The 12,713-nt window shown below is 36.8% G+C and overlaps 1 protein-coding gene across 1 annotated transcript in view; it reads left to right on the top strand.

Moving 5' to 3' along the window:
* Positions 1 to 12,713, top strand: part of LOC149422704 (uncharacterized) — a 307,515-nt gene that overhangs the window by 38,851 nt on the left and 255,951 nt on the right. The gene's annotated exons all lie outside the window — the stretch shown is intronic.

The raw sequence follows: 12,713 nt of genomic DNA, 5'->3' as shown, positions 1-12,713 counted from the left end.
TACTTTTGGGTTTTCCCTTCTTAGTTGATTTAAATTCAAAATATCTAAAACCCTGAACAAATGCAAAAGATTGTTGCTAAGAGAGTTAAGTTATGTACAAACATAACTAATAATAATAAAAAAAACTTTACAAAAAAATTTACCACTGTGTACCACAATATTACTGTTTTAAAACTACATTGACTTTAATTTGACTCTGTATCTCATTGCAGTGCAAAAATATTGCATGAAATATTCCTCGGGCGTCCCCGATTTCAGAAGAAATCGGGGACCATTCATATCACTCTCTAAATAGTCCTAGCACTAATAAGAACAAAGTTAACTACTAAATTAATGTAAAATTTCAAATTAAAATTGAGGAAAATAAAAATAAATTCACACACAAAATTACAAAATGGATTAAAGAACAAAAAAGACAATATTACCAAAATGTCATAGCATAAAATTAAAAATAAAACCTACACGTAACACACAAAACCAACATAAACACACATCACTCACAAACACACAAGATTATTTTCATTATATTATTTTTTAATTTTAAATGTATTATTATGTATTTCGTATTTTTAATTTTAAATTTGTTATTTTCTTTTCAAATTTATTATCTTCTCTTTAAATGTAATATGTAGATTAGATTTTCATGTTATAAAATGAAGGCCTCAGCACGGGCAAGCCACCCAGTGAGGCCTACATTACTGGAAAACATAAATTGTAACAAAATAATGTACCAAATAAAAATAAAAATAATAATTCTACTACAAAATCTACACGATAATAAATAATAACTATTGATTGATAGTGATTATTAGTACAAAGTATTTTTACTTGTGAGCCATGTTTTCAGCAAGAATGAATCTATTTGGGAATTGACAATATTTAAATAATGAATTTCTGTTATTTCACATTTCACTCATTAAAAATAATATACAGTATATTTGCGGTACTTTCCAGAGTGGAAGTTTCTCTGAGTGTCGCTGTGGTGAAAGACAACAATTCAGAATTGAAACGTTGCTTGAAATGGCTTTAACCGTGTTTGGTGACCAGATCTGAATAGCCAGGTACTTCCCTATCTTCCCCTTTCGATTACGTTCTCCTCCCCACCACCTTCAGCCTCACAGGACTTGGGTCTCTTTAGCAGTTTCATATTTTAGAAAAATAGCCTGCTTTGCATAATGGAAAAGTAGATTGAGTTTAGATGTTTGTCTTCAAAACCTTCCAAGAATGTAAGGACGAAACAAAGCGCAAAATTAAACAAAATAAAAAATGCTTTTAAAACGTCGAAATTTATAAAAATTACGATATTACAAATTTAATTTTGAAAATTGTAATGATAAAAAAACTATTATATCTATATTTCTGTCTGGCGTAGTTCGGTCTGTGAACTTTTAAGGGCAGAAAGGTCTGCTAAAGTTAATAACCCCATGGATTTCCCGAGCCATAAGCCCTTTGATTAAGCTCATAAAATAATTTTATCGTTTTATCGTCTCAATGATAATAAATATAAAATATACTGTTAAACTGAAACCACTGTGGCTTTATTTACAGAATTGTACACTACTTTACAACCTGGACTAGATGAACCTGTAATGTTTGCTTTTTTAATAGCATGTATTAAATAATGAACTTGAAATCATTGTTATTGCAGCCGACCCGTAAAAATTATGCGTCTACCGCACAAGAGACCCAAATTTGGACCCAGTGAGACTAGACATCTCCAATTGGGGTATATTGTGAGGCTGAAGGTAGTGGGGATGTGAAGTTGATGGGGTATAGGAAGGTGAGAGAGTGCCTGGCTATTCATATCTGATTACCAAACACGGCTAAAGCAACGATAATTTCAAGCAACGTTTAAATTCTAAATGGTAGTATCTTTCACTCTAGAAGACGTCATCAGTACATAATATATTATTTTCAATGAATCAATTGTGAAATAACACAAATTATTCAAATAAAATTTATTTGCGCCCGCCGGGATTAGAACCCGAGGCCTCTGGCTTGCTAGTCGAGTGCTTTACCCCTCGCCAACTCCACCAATTTCGCTGAAAATTTCAAAGTTTCTTCTTCTTATATCAGGAGTGTTTAGACAGTAGTTAGAACTGTAGAAGAAGTCGGGTACGTCCGGGGAATACTTAACGCAATATCTCCGCACCCAAATGAGATAAGTAGTTTAAATTAACATTGTGGTATATAGTGGTGAATGGAAGAAGAAGTCAGAAACGCCCGAGAAAGTCATTAGTAATAGCGAAGCAATTCCACTATAATGTTATATTTAAATAGTTAATAACTACAGGACAGTTTAGTTCTTAGACACCTACAAAAAGTTACAAGCTTTCAAAGTGATCTTTCTAATGGTAAAAACATATGTAATGGTCTCTAAATAGGCTCGACAAAATTAAATGAAAGCATGATGACTTACATGGTGAGTGAAAACACGTCACGTTGGTGACAGTGACAGATGTTATTTAGTGAAAATGATCGTATTTTTCGGAACCCACTTGTATTGTAGATTGAATATAATATTCACGCGAACAACAAGCCTGCCAACAGTAATTTATAAAGCCACGAATTCATAAGTTTATCTAAAAAATACGTAATACTTGTGGTCTCTCCAATAATAATAAATTGCAGATAATAATAGCTCGACAAGTCATCAATTAATAAGTTGAGTATTTAAGCTATAGATGGCGCTAGTCATAAAGCTTACTCCAGAGTTCGTCAGATGTCGCTAGAGTGTAACAGATGCTTTTGAGGTTATAGTGACAGGGAACAAGCTTCTCGAACCAGATAATTACCTACCCCCGGGTAACGAACAGTGTAGCTGTCCAGACCTATTTATTGTAACGTAAAAAACACAATTATAAGTAGAACCTGTTAATTTTTAACAAAGAGTTCCCAACCCTTAAATCTAAGAAAAAAAGTAAGACAGATATAACAATTGGCGCAGCTGGTAGGATTAGGTACATAACTATTTAACTAACTAAACATCATGCCATTTCCATGCAGGAGTAGGCAGAGAGGACGGACCGCTAAACAACTCGGTCTCATTCACATTCATACATATTCGACTCTTGACATGGCCCGACCCAAGTATTTAGTTCACTTGATCGTCCCATGTCTTCTTCGCGCGTCCCCGACTACTTGTATCATTCACATTCGCGTCATATACTCTCCTTTCTTCGTTCATTTGCTCTACATGCCCAAATATCTAAGCACCCCTTTCGTAATCTTACTCATTTGGAAATCACCACAATTCTCGTACGATCAAACATGGTTATTACACACATACTCCTCAGGAATCTCATTTATATTCAGCATTCAGTCTGCTTTCGTCCTTCATCGGCCAGATCCATGCCTCGCTGTCATACATAAGGGTAGGTACCAGCACTCCATTGTGGACTGCTAGTTTCGCTTCTTCGGACATTTTTCCATTAGCCTCAACTGCCTTCAGTCCTCTATTAATGGAGTTACCTGCATTTAATCTTATTTCAATATCTCTATCAGCCTTCCCATCTCTCTAGAACATACTTCCCAAATACACAAACTCATCAGTATTCATCATTCACAATAAATTATATTTTTCACATAATAGTAATGCTGACAATGTTTACTGTATTTAACTGATAAGTGTACCACTTTTGGGTTTGTGGGATTATAATAATAGTAAAACATTAATGGTGCTGTTATAGTCGGCCTTCCAGTGGACAGTAAAAGCTCCCAATGGAGGCTCATCAAAAAATCGATATTGCCATTTAAAATGCATGTCATCAAGGCTGATGTAAATGTGCATTGTTCCCATCGCGTGCATTCGCAGTTTTCCCAGTGCACTAAATTGAGTAGGTACGTGTGAAAGGGTTAGTAATAATGTATTTTTAATCAAGTAAAATAATGCTATTTTCAGGTCGACAAATCAATATTATGAACCAACTTACAATCTCTGCATTGAATTTAGGATTTATGTCACACATTTTAACGTTTCTAGTATGTCCTAGAGTAAATTTTAATACCGCACAAGAATCCCAACTGCTTCCAACCTTCTGGAGCCAGTGAGACTATGGCATCCCCGATTGGGGTACGATGTGGGGCTGAAGGTAGTGGAGAGGAGAATGAGATAGGGAAGAGCAAGTAGGGAGAGTACTTGGCTATCCAGATCTGGTCAAAGCCAATTCAAGCAACGTTTCAATTCGGAATGGTGGTCTTAAACCAGGGCCTCGATTCTCGACGAAGTCATTACACCCGAACAAGTGGTTCGACCCACTCTTTGTTCGAGTGGAATGACTTTTGACGTTTGGCGTATGTAAGTATATACCTTCAAAGAGACTCAATAATAAGAATGTCGAACAATTTATGTACTTTTGACGGCGATTGCGAGAGGCCTGGATTGAAGAATCGATACCCAGGGCGATACTAGAATATCGTCCACTCTGGAAGGTGCCGTACGTTTAGTATATAAAGGGTTTTCCAATAAAAGGTGTTATTTTGATATTCAATCGTAAAAGATCAATGGTTTCGTTGCTTGTGTGGCACGTAGCGCCGTCTTGTTACCATCATTGATTAATACCATCCAATTCCGGCCATAAAAAATCATTAATCATCTCTCGATAGCGCAATCCATTCACCGTAACTGTTGCTTCAGCCTCATTTTCGAAAGAGTAAGGTTTAATGACTCCGCCGGACCATGAACCGCACCAAACAGTCACACGTTGAGAATAAAGAGGCTTTTCAACAATAACTTTTGGGTTTTCCGAGCCCCAGATGTGACAATTTTGCTTGTTGACGAAGCCACCGAGGTGGAAATGGGCCTCATCACTCAAGATGATTTGCTAAACCCTTATTAGAAAACCCTGTAGTATTTCGAATTAATAAATCGTGAAATAACACAAATTCATCAAATAAAATTTTCTTCCCACACCGGGATTTGAACCCGCGACCTTCGGATTCCTAGTCGAAAGCCTTAACTTTCGACCACGGAAGCCGTAATATTTCTCACTATCGTATGAACAATCTGCATAAAAACGAAGGAGCAAATAAATAACTTCAAATAGTTTTTCATTATTGAATTACCCTGATGAAAAGAATTGGAATATAAAAAAAAACAAATAAAATACAGTATCGCATTAACCTCCTTGAATTGGAGAAAAATAATATTTAATACCCTAAATAAATCTGAAAATGACAACACAGTAACCATTTTCTAAAACTATTTGTTGCGTAAGTTACGAGCATTCATGAAAGTCGTTGAGAGCCCAGAGCTTTTATTAGCATATTTGAATGGGCGTAAAGCATTGCCAAAATTTCATATTTCCGACCAGGTACCTTTCAGAGGTGTGCCGGGAACGTTTTATTGATTTCGGCAATTTTCCAGAGTTAAAGAAACTTTTAGTAAAGTAATAATGAAAAATTTTAGAAGTGAAACGTGGTCTAAACTGGCTTCAGCTATGTCAAATGATCAGATCTGAAAAAGATAATATGTAAAGGAGCGGATCTAAGAGTAAAGGCAGTCAGCAAACCAATCAAAGGGTCTTGAGGGGACCTTAGAGGAAAGTTTCCGCAGCTGTTTTCATTTAAATGTTAATTGTGGATTTAGGTCAAAATACTTAATAAAGCTGGATGAAATTAAACGTCATATATATTTAATGAATGTGTAGCAAATTACCTACAGACATATAAAAAATACTTATAAAATGGCGAATTCTGTACATAAGTCTTAATTCCTCAATTATATAAAAGCTCAGTGGAAGGAATGTACATCTTTTACAACTCGCAGACCATTTTTTAAATGGTTACCAATCTGGTTAACTATCTGGTGTAGGTAAAAAGAGTGGAATATGAATTAATACATCCAAAAAGATGCGAGAAAGGCGCCGCAGGCAAAAATTCGTTGGGCAAACCAATGCCTTCAATTCTTATCTTTGGAAAATCAGTATTCCAACAATATTTAGACGGAGAACCTTCAGTATTTTCTTAAATGGAAATCTCTTAGTATTGTGTAAACGGAAACCTTTTTTTTTTTTTTCCTTATTTATAAAAATATATTTGGATACAGGTTTTTTACATGCTTTTCGACTACAACACTAGACACATGTCCGTATTATGGTAGTCGAAATTTATGTATAATTATGTAAATGTAATACATGATTCATTCAGTTGTAAAATAGGTATAGGTTAAATAGGTTTAACTGAAAATAAGAAAACGATGAAAATAAAGATAAATTAAATAATTATTAAAAAAAAAATTTAAACAGAATTGAAATGAAAAAAAAAAGAATAATAAAGCAAATGAACTTATTTAATGATGTCAGGTATTCTTTAAAAAAGTTCTTTCCCTTCATAAATAACAAATACTGAATATATAATATTATGTACATGATCACATACAGGAAAGGAATTGGAGTAGGTGAATCTTGTAAACATAAAGATAAATAAAAATAAGGTAGGATACAAATAAAAATAAAAGATAGTGCTAGGGATAATAGAAATAAAAATAAAAATAATCGCATCAGCGTAATATAAAGTTTTTGTTGAAAGTTAATTCAGAGATAAAATTTTTACTCGAAAAATAAGAACACTATTAAGTTGTAAGGCATTCTTTATAATATTTCCTTCCTTGAGCAAATAACCAGTTCTGTACACTAATGGCATAAAGATCATCAGTTTTCGATGTATTAATATCAATACTCAGTAAGTTGAAAATTTTAGGAGCGATATAAGAGAACTGTCGCTGGGCGAAGGCTGTTTTTGTTGGAAGAATTTTACATTTTTGGTGTGATGAGTAGCGGGTGCAAATATTGTGTTTAGTTTTGAGTGTTAAATCATTTTTCCTTATGTGTTTAAGAATTGTCTTAACGTATAATTGTCTAATGTCTAGGATTGCGATTTTTTTTTAAAGTGGGTCTGAAGGGTAAGATGGGTGACATTTTAATGTAATCCTTAGTAGCAGTTTTTGAATTAAGATCATGGGATTAATAATTGAAGCTGCACAGCCTCCTCATCCCACGATACTGTATGTAGCTATTGATTGGAAAATTGCAAAATATATACATCTCATTGTTTGAAGGTTCAGGATTGATCTGAGAGTGAGAAATATATATATATAGCACAATTTGCGGAGTCTTTTTGTTGTGAAATTGACATGATTCTCCCAACGTAGTTGATCATCTATAAAAACCCCTAGATATTATATTTGGTCGGATTTTTTTAGGTTGGTGCATGAGCAATTATTGAGGAGAGGCGTAGGGGTAATATGGTTTTGTGGGCATGAGTGAATGATAATATTAGGACAGTTTTGAGGAGTAGTGACTTTGCGTATGGAGAAAAGTGAGTATTTTGTTTTGTCAATATTAAGAGTCAGAAGGTTGTCGTCTAACCAATGTTTCACTTTATTTAGGCCCTTATTTGCTTTTTTCATAGTTGAGTTCCAATTATCAGATTTAAAGATGATTATCGCATCATCAGCAAAAGAAATTATAGTTCCATCAATTGCCAAGTAACATAAAGTGTTTATATATATATAAGAAAGAGAAATGGGCCTAATACACTGCCTTGAGGCACACCGTACGTGATTGGTAAACTTGTACTTCTATATTCTTTAGCAGAATTTATAAAAGACGATTGCGATCTATTTGTTAAATAGTTCTCAAACAATTTAAAGGGAGTACCTTTTATTCCTACTGAAGGAGTATCTTCAAAAGTATGCGGTGAGAGACAGTATCAAAGGCTTTGGCTAGATCCAAGAAAACAGCAAGGGGCTAGCGGTCTTTATCAAGGTTATCAGAGACTACTTTTGTAAAATTTGCAATTGCATCTGCGGCACTACGACCTTTGCAGAAGCCATATTGATTTCCTGAAAGAATGTTATTGTCTTCAAGAAATTGGTATAGCCTTCGTTTTACCGTATTTTTGATATCGGACTCAGCAAGGATATTGGTCTATAGTTATTCACTGATGATCTGTCCCCTGATTTATAGATAGGAATAATTGTTGAGTGTTTTAATGAATTTGGGAAGACGCCAGTTTGAAAGCTTAGATTTATTACATGTTCAAGGGGCTAAGTGATGATTGGTTTGAGGTGTTTGATCAATTTAGTGGATATATTGTCGATTCCAGTTGAATATGTGTTTTTGAGTGATGAAATGATATCAGTGATTTCTTGTTCTGTAGTAGGAGTGAGATTAAATGGATCATAACAAAGATTTTCAATCGATATATTATTTGCAAGGTTATATTCTGTCTTTCCGTTTTTATCTAAAATACTATTTGCTAAGTCTGATCCGACTGTGGAGAAGAATTTATTGAAATGATTTGCGATTTTTTTTGTATGATTTGTTGTATCTAGTGTTTTGTCTGCAATGGTTATTTTATTTATAGGTGCGGTAGTTTTGTTGGTATAGCAGATCTCTTTGACAATATTCCAGATTTGTTTATTGTCATTGGCAGCTTCCTTGATCTGTTTCCTATAATATTCGCCTCTAGCTCTGCAGATTATTTTTTTACAAGCATTTCTGTATCGTATGTAAAATAGGAGAGATTCGTGATTATTGAGGTTGTTTTTACAAAATTTGTAAAGTTTATTACGCTTATGAATACAGTGTAGGATGCCATTTGTTATCCAAGGCTAAAGTTTAATTTTGTGACTATTTTGTTTGTCGTTAGTGTTGGATGTGGAAATTTTCAAATGGTTTTGTATGGTGTCGATAAGAAATTTGCACGCTATGTTTGGGTCGGTGAGTTTATAAAAATATAGTATACCCTTAGCTTAACCGGCACTAGCGTTAACCAGCACTAACCTTAACCGGCACTAGCCTTAACCGACACTAGCGTTGACCAGCACTAGCGTTGACCGTCACTAGCGTTGATCGGCACTAGCGTTGACTGGCACTAGCGTTGACCGGCACGAGCGTTGACCGGCACGAGCGTTGATTGGCACTAGCGTTGACCGGCACTAGCGTTGACCGGCACTAGCGTTGATCGGCACTAGCGTTGACTAGCACAAGGGTTGACCGGCACTAGCGATGACTGGCACTAGTATTGACCGGCACTAGCGTTGACCGGCACTAGCGTTGATCGGCACTAGCGTTGACCGGCACAAGCGTTGACCGGCACAAGCGTTGTCTAGCACTAGCGTTGACCGGCACAAGTGTTGCCACCACTAGCTTTGATCGGCACTAGCGTTGACTAGCACAAGCGTTGACCGGCACTAGCGTTGATCGGCACTAGCGTTGACTAGCACAAGCGTTGACCGGCACTAGCGTTGACCGGCACTAGCGTTGACCGGCACGAGCGTTGACCGGCACTAGCGTTGATTGGCACTAGCGTTGACCGGCACTAGCGTTGACCGGCACTAGCGTTTATCGGCACAAGGGTTGATCGGCACTAGCGTTGACTAGCACAAGCGTTGACCGGCACAAGTGTTGATCAGAACTAGCGTTGACCGGCACTAGCGTTTATTTGCACTAGCATTGTCCGGCACTAGCGTTGACCGTCACTAGCGTTGATCGGCACTAGGGTTGATCGGCACTAGCGTTGACCGGCACTAGCGTTGACTGGCACTAGCGTTGACCGGCACGAGCGTTGACCGGCACTAGAGTTGATCGGAACTAGCGTTGACTAGCACTAGCGTTGACCGGCACAAGTGTTGACCGGCACTACCGTTTATCGGCACTAGCGTTGACCGGCACTAGCGTTGATCGGCACTAGGGTTGATCGGCACTAGCGTTGACCGGCACTAGCGTTGACTGGCACTAGCGTTGACCGGCACGAGCGTTGACCGGCACTAGAGTTGATCGGAACTAGCGTTGACTAGCACTAGCGTTGACCGGCACAAGTGTTGACCGGCACTACCGTTTATCGGCACTAGCGTTGACCGGCACTAGCGTTGATCGGCACTAGCGTTGATCGGCACTAGCGTTGATCGGCACTAGCGTTGACCGGCAATAGAGTTGACCGCCACAAGCGTTGACCGGCACTAGCTTTGACTGGCACGAGGGTTGATCGGCACTAGCGTTTACTAGCACAAGTGTTGACCGGCACTACCGTTAAGTTTTTAGATTCTCACAGCCAAAAGCATTTTTGTTGTTTGTTTTTGGGGTGTTATGCCGTGTTGCGCTAACTCCTTCTTTAGCCGACATTTCGGACAGCGTTGCAGTGTCCATCATGGGATCTGCCCTGATGATGGACACTGCAACGCTGTCCGAAACGTCGGCTAAAGAAGGAGTTAGCGCAACACGGCATAACACCCTAAAAACAAACAACAAAAAAGGCACTAGCGTTGATCGGCACTAGTGTTGACCGGCACTCGCGTTGATCGGCACTAGCTTTGACCGGCACTAGCGTTGACCGGCACTTGCTTTGACTAGCACTAGCGTTGACTGGCACTAGCGTTGATCGGCACTTACGTTGACCGGCACTAGCGTTGATTGGAACTAGCGTTGACGCGCACTAGCGTTGATCGAAACGCTAATCGAATCGTTGAACGCTAGTGCGTTGACCGGCACAAGCGTTGACCAGCCCAATCGTTGATCGGCACTTGCTTTGACTAGCACTAGCGTTGACTGGCACTAGCGTTGATCGGCACTAGCGTTGACCGGCACTAGCGTTGATTGGCACTAGCGTTGACGCGCACTAGCGTTGATCGGAACTAGCGTTGACCGGCACTAGCGTTGACTGGCACTAGCGTTGTCCGGCACGAGCGTTGACCGGCACTAGCGTTGATCGAAACTAGCGTTGACTAGCACTAGCGTTGACCGTCACAAGTGTTGACCGGCACTACCGTTGATCGGCACTAGCGTTGACCGGCACTAGCGTTGATCGGCACTAGCGTTGATCGGCACTAGCGTTGATCGGCACTAGCGTTGACCGGCAATAGAGTTGACCGCCACAAGCGTTGACCGGCACTAGCTTTGATCGGCACTAGCTTTGACTTGCACTAGCGTTGACCGGCACTAGTTAAATATGTTTGAATATCCTTCTAAAAATTAACAAACTGTTGGTAGTAAAATTAGCACATTTTTTATTACGATTTGTTTTTATTCACTAAAATTCATATAATTAATCAGTCAACAATCAAAATCACGGGCGAAGCCGGATAGTTTTCCATTTTACTATGAATATAAAAAAAATAATATAAAAAGTGTTTTTTACACCGCGAAACTTCAGGGGTTGTAATTCAAGATAATCTAAGAAAAATCCTAATCAAATTTTTTAAACAAAGCAATTCTAATAACAAAAAAAATGTAATAAAAATTGTTTAGTCTCACCGTAGCTTTACTTTTGCGAGTAATGCACGTGTTCGGCTAACAAAATGGCCACCCTCATATTTCAAATCTTAAATAGAACAGCTGACCAAGTTCAAAAAAATAATACGTAATTATAAAGGTGGCTTTATACGAGACACAAAAAATATATCATAACTATTTCATTAAGTTTTCATGTATTGTCAAAGTTTCGCAGTATGAGCGTGACGTTTTTTTGTTCAATTTGTATGAAAAACCAGTATTTAAATATTCTAAGAAACTAATATTTTGCTCTAGAAAATTTGGAAACGAATCACTCCACGCTACTGGTATCTGCACCGTACCAACATTATCATTATATCGAATGTGACATTTTACTGAAATGCTTCCAAGAATTGAAATTACCTATGACAGTAATTGAGTCATACGCTTTATATAGTCGGTTAGTTGCCCTTGAGATGGTATTGAAATTAGCCATGCTCATATAATGTAATTGAGAGCTAAACATAATTAGACTTGCAAGGCATTAATTTTAACTTGACTCAAGATTTTGCAAATACATTCAGCATTAGTCTGCCATTACCGCAATAATTTTAACAGTACTTCTACGAAATTATAATAAAACGATGTTTAGATAAAGGAATGCAACAATATTATCACAAACAGATATTTTATGACAAACATAAAATGTATAACTTTAGTACTTCGAGGTGGGACAGAATAACATATACAGTGAGTATAAATAACTTTTTTCGGAATTTTAATGTTTATTTTCCAAAACAAACAATTCAACTTTTTAACCTGAAAACTACATTAACACATTTTGTTTTAATATTTTTATTCTAGATAAAAGAAAATTACATTTTTCACTTATTTAACTAGAAATAACGAATACATTACACATAAATATATTACACAACGATATTATTCACTTTCATTGTTTTGTTGATTGAGCATAAAACTGAACAATTTTTTTTTAAATGTACCTATACTTTTTTCATTTTTAATTTCGTCTGGGAGGCAATTATATATGTTGCTTCCCTCGTAACCAATGGATTGCTTGCCATAATGAGTATGTATGGTGTTTAAATGTATTTTATCGTGTTGCCGTGTAAAGTGTGTGTGTACTTGGGACGTTTTAATGAGTTCTGTATTTGTATTATGAGTTTATTCTTTATTTTTTAAATAAGGAGACACGTATTATATTCATAAAATTTTAATAGTTTTGTTGCCATTTATAATTTTTTTGTTGATGTTCTAGGTTTGAAATGAAATAGCTTTTTGATTACTTTGTTTTGTGTTACCTGTAGTTCATTTAAATATGTTTCACATGTATTTCCCCAGATTTCAATCAAGTAGTTTATATGTGAATGTACGAGGCTATAATATAGACCTTTTTTAATTTTACTTGGTAACAGATATGATATCCGGCTGAATATTAAATATTATAATTTCTAAAAAAGTTGAATACGGGATATAAAA

The sequence above is a fragment of the Hesperophylax consimilis genome, chromosome 7, assembly GCF_061612785.1.
Source record: "Hesperophylax consimilis isolate HC1 chromosome 7, BYU_Hcon_1.0, whole genome shotgun sequence".
NCBI classification, from domain to species: domain Eukaryota; kingdom Metazoa; phylum Arthropoda; class Insecta; order Trichoptera; family Limnephilidae; genus Hesperophylax; species Hesperophylax consimilis.
Note: the sequence above shows the minus strand (reverse complement) of the source record. Positions and strands in the feature narration are given on the sequence as shown.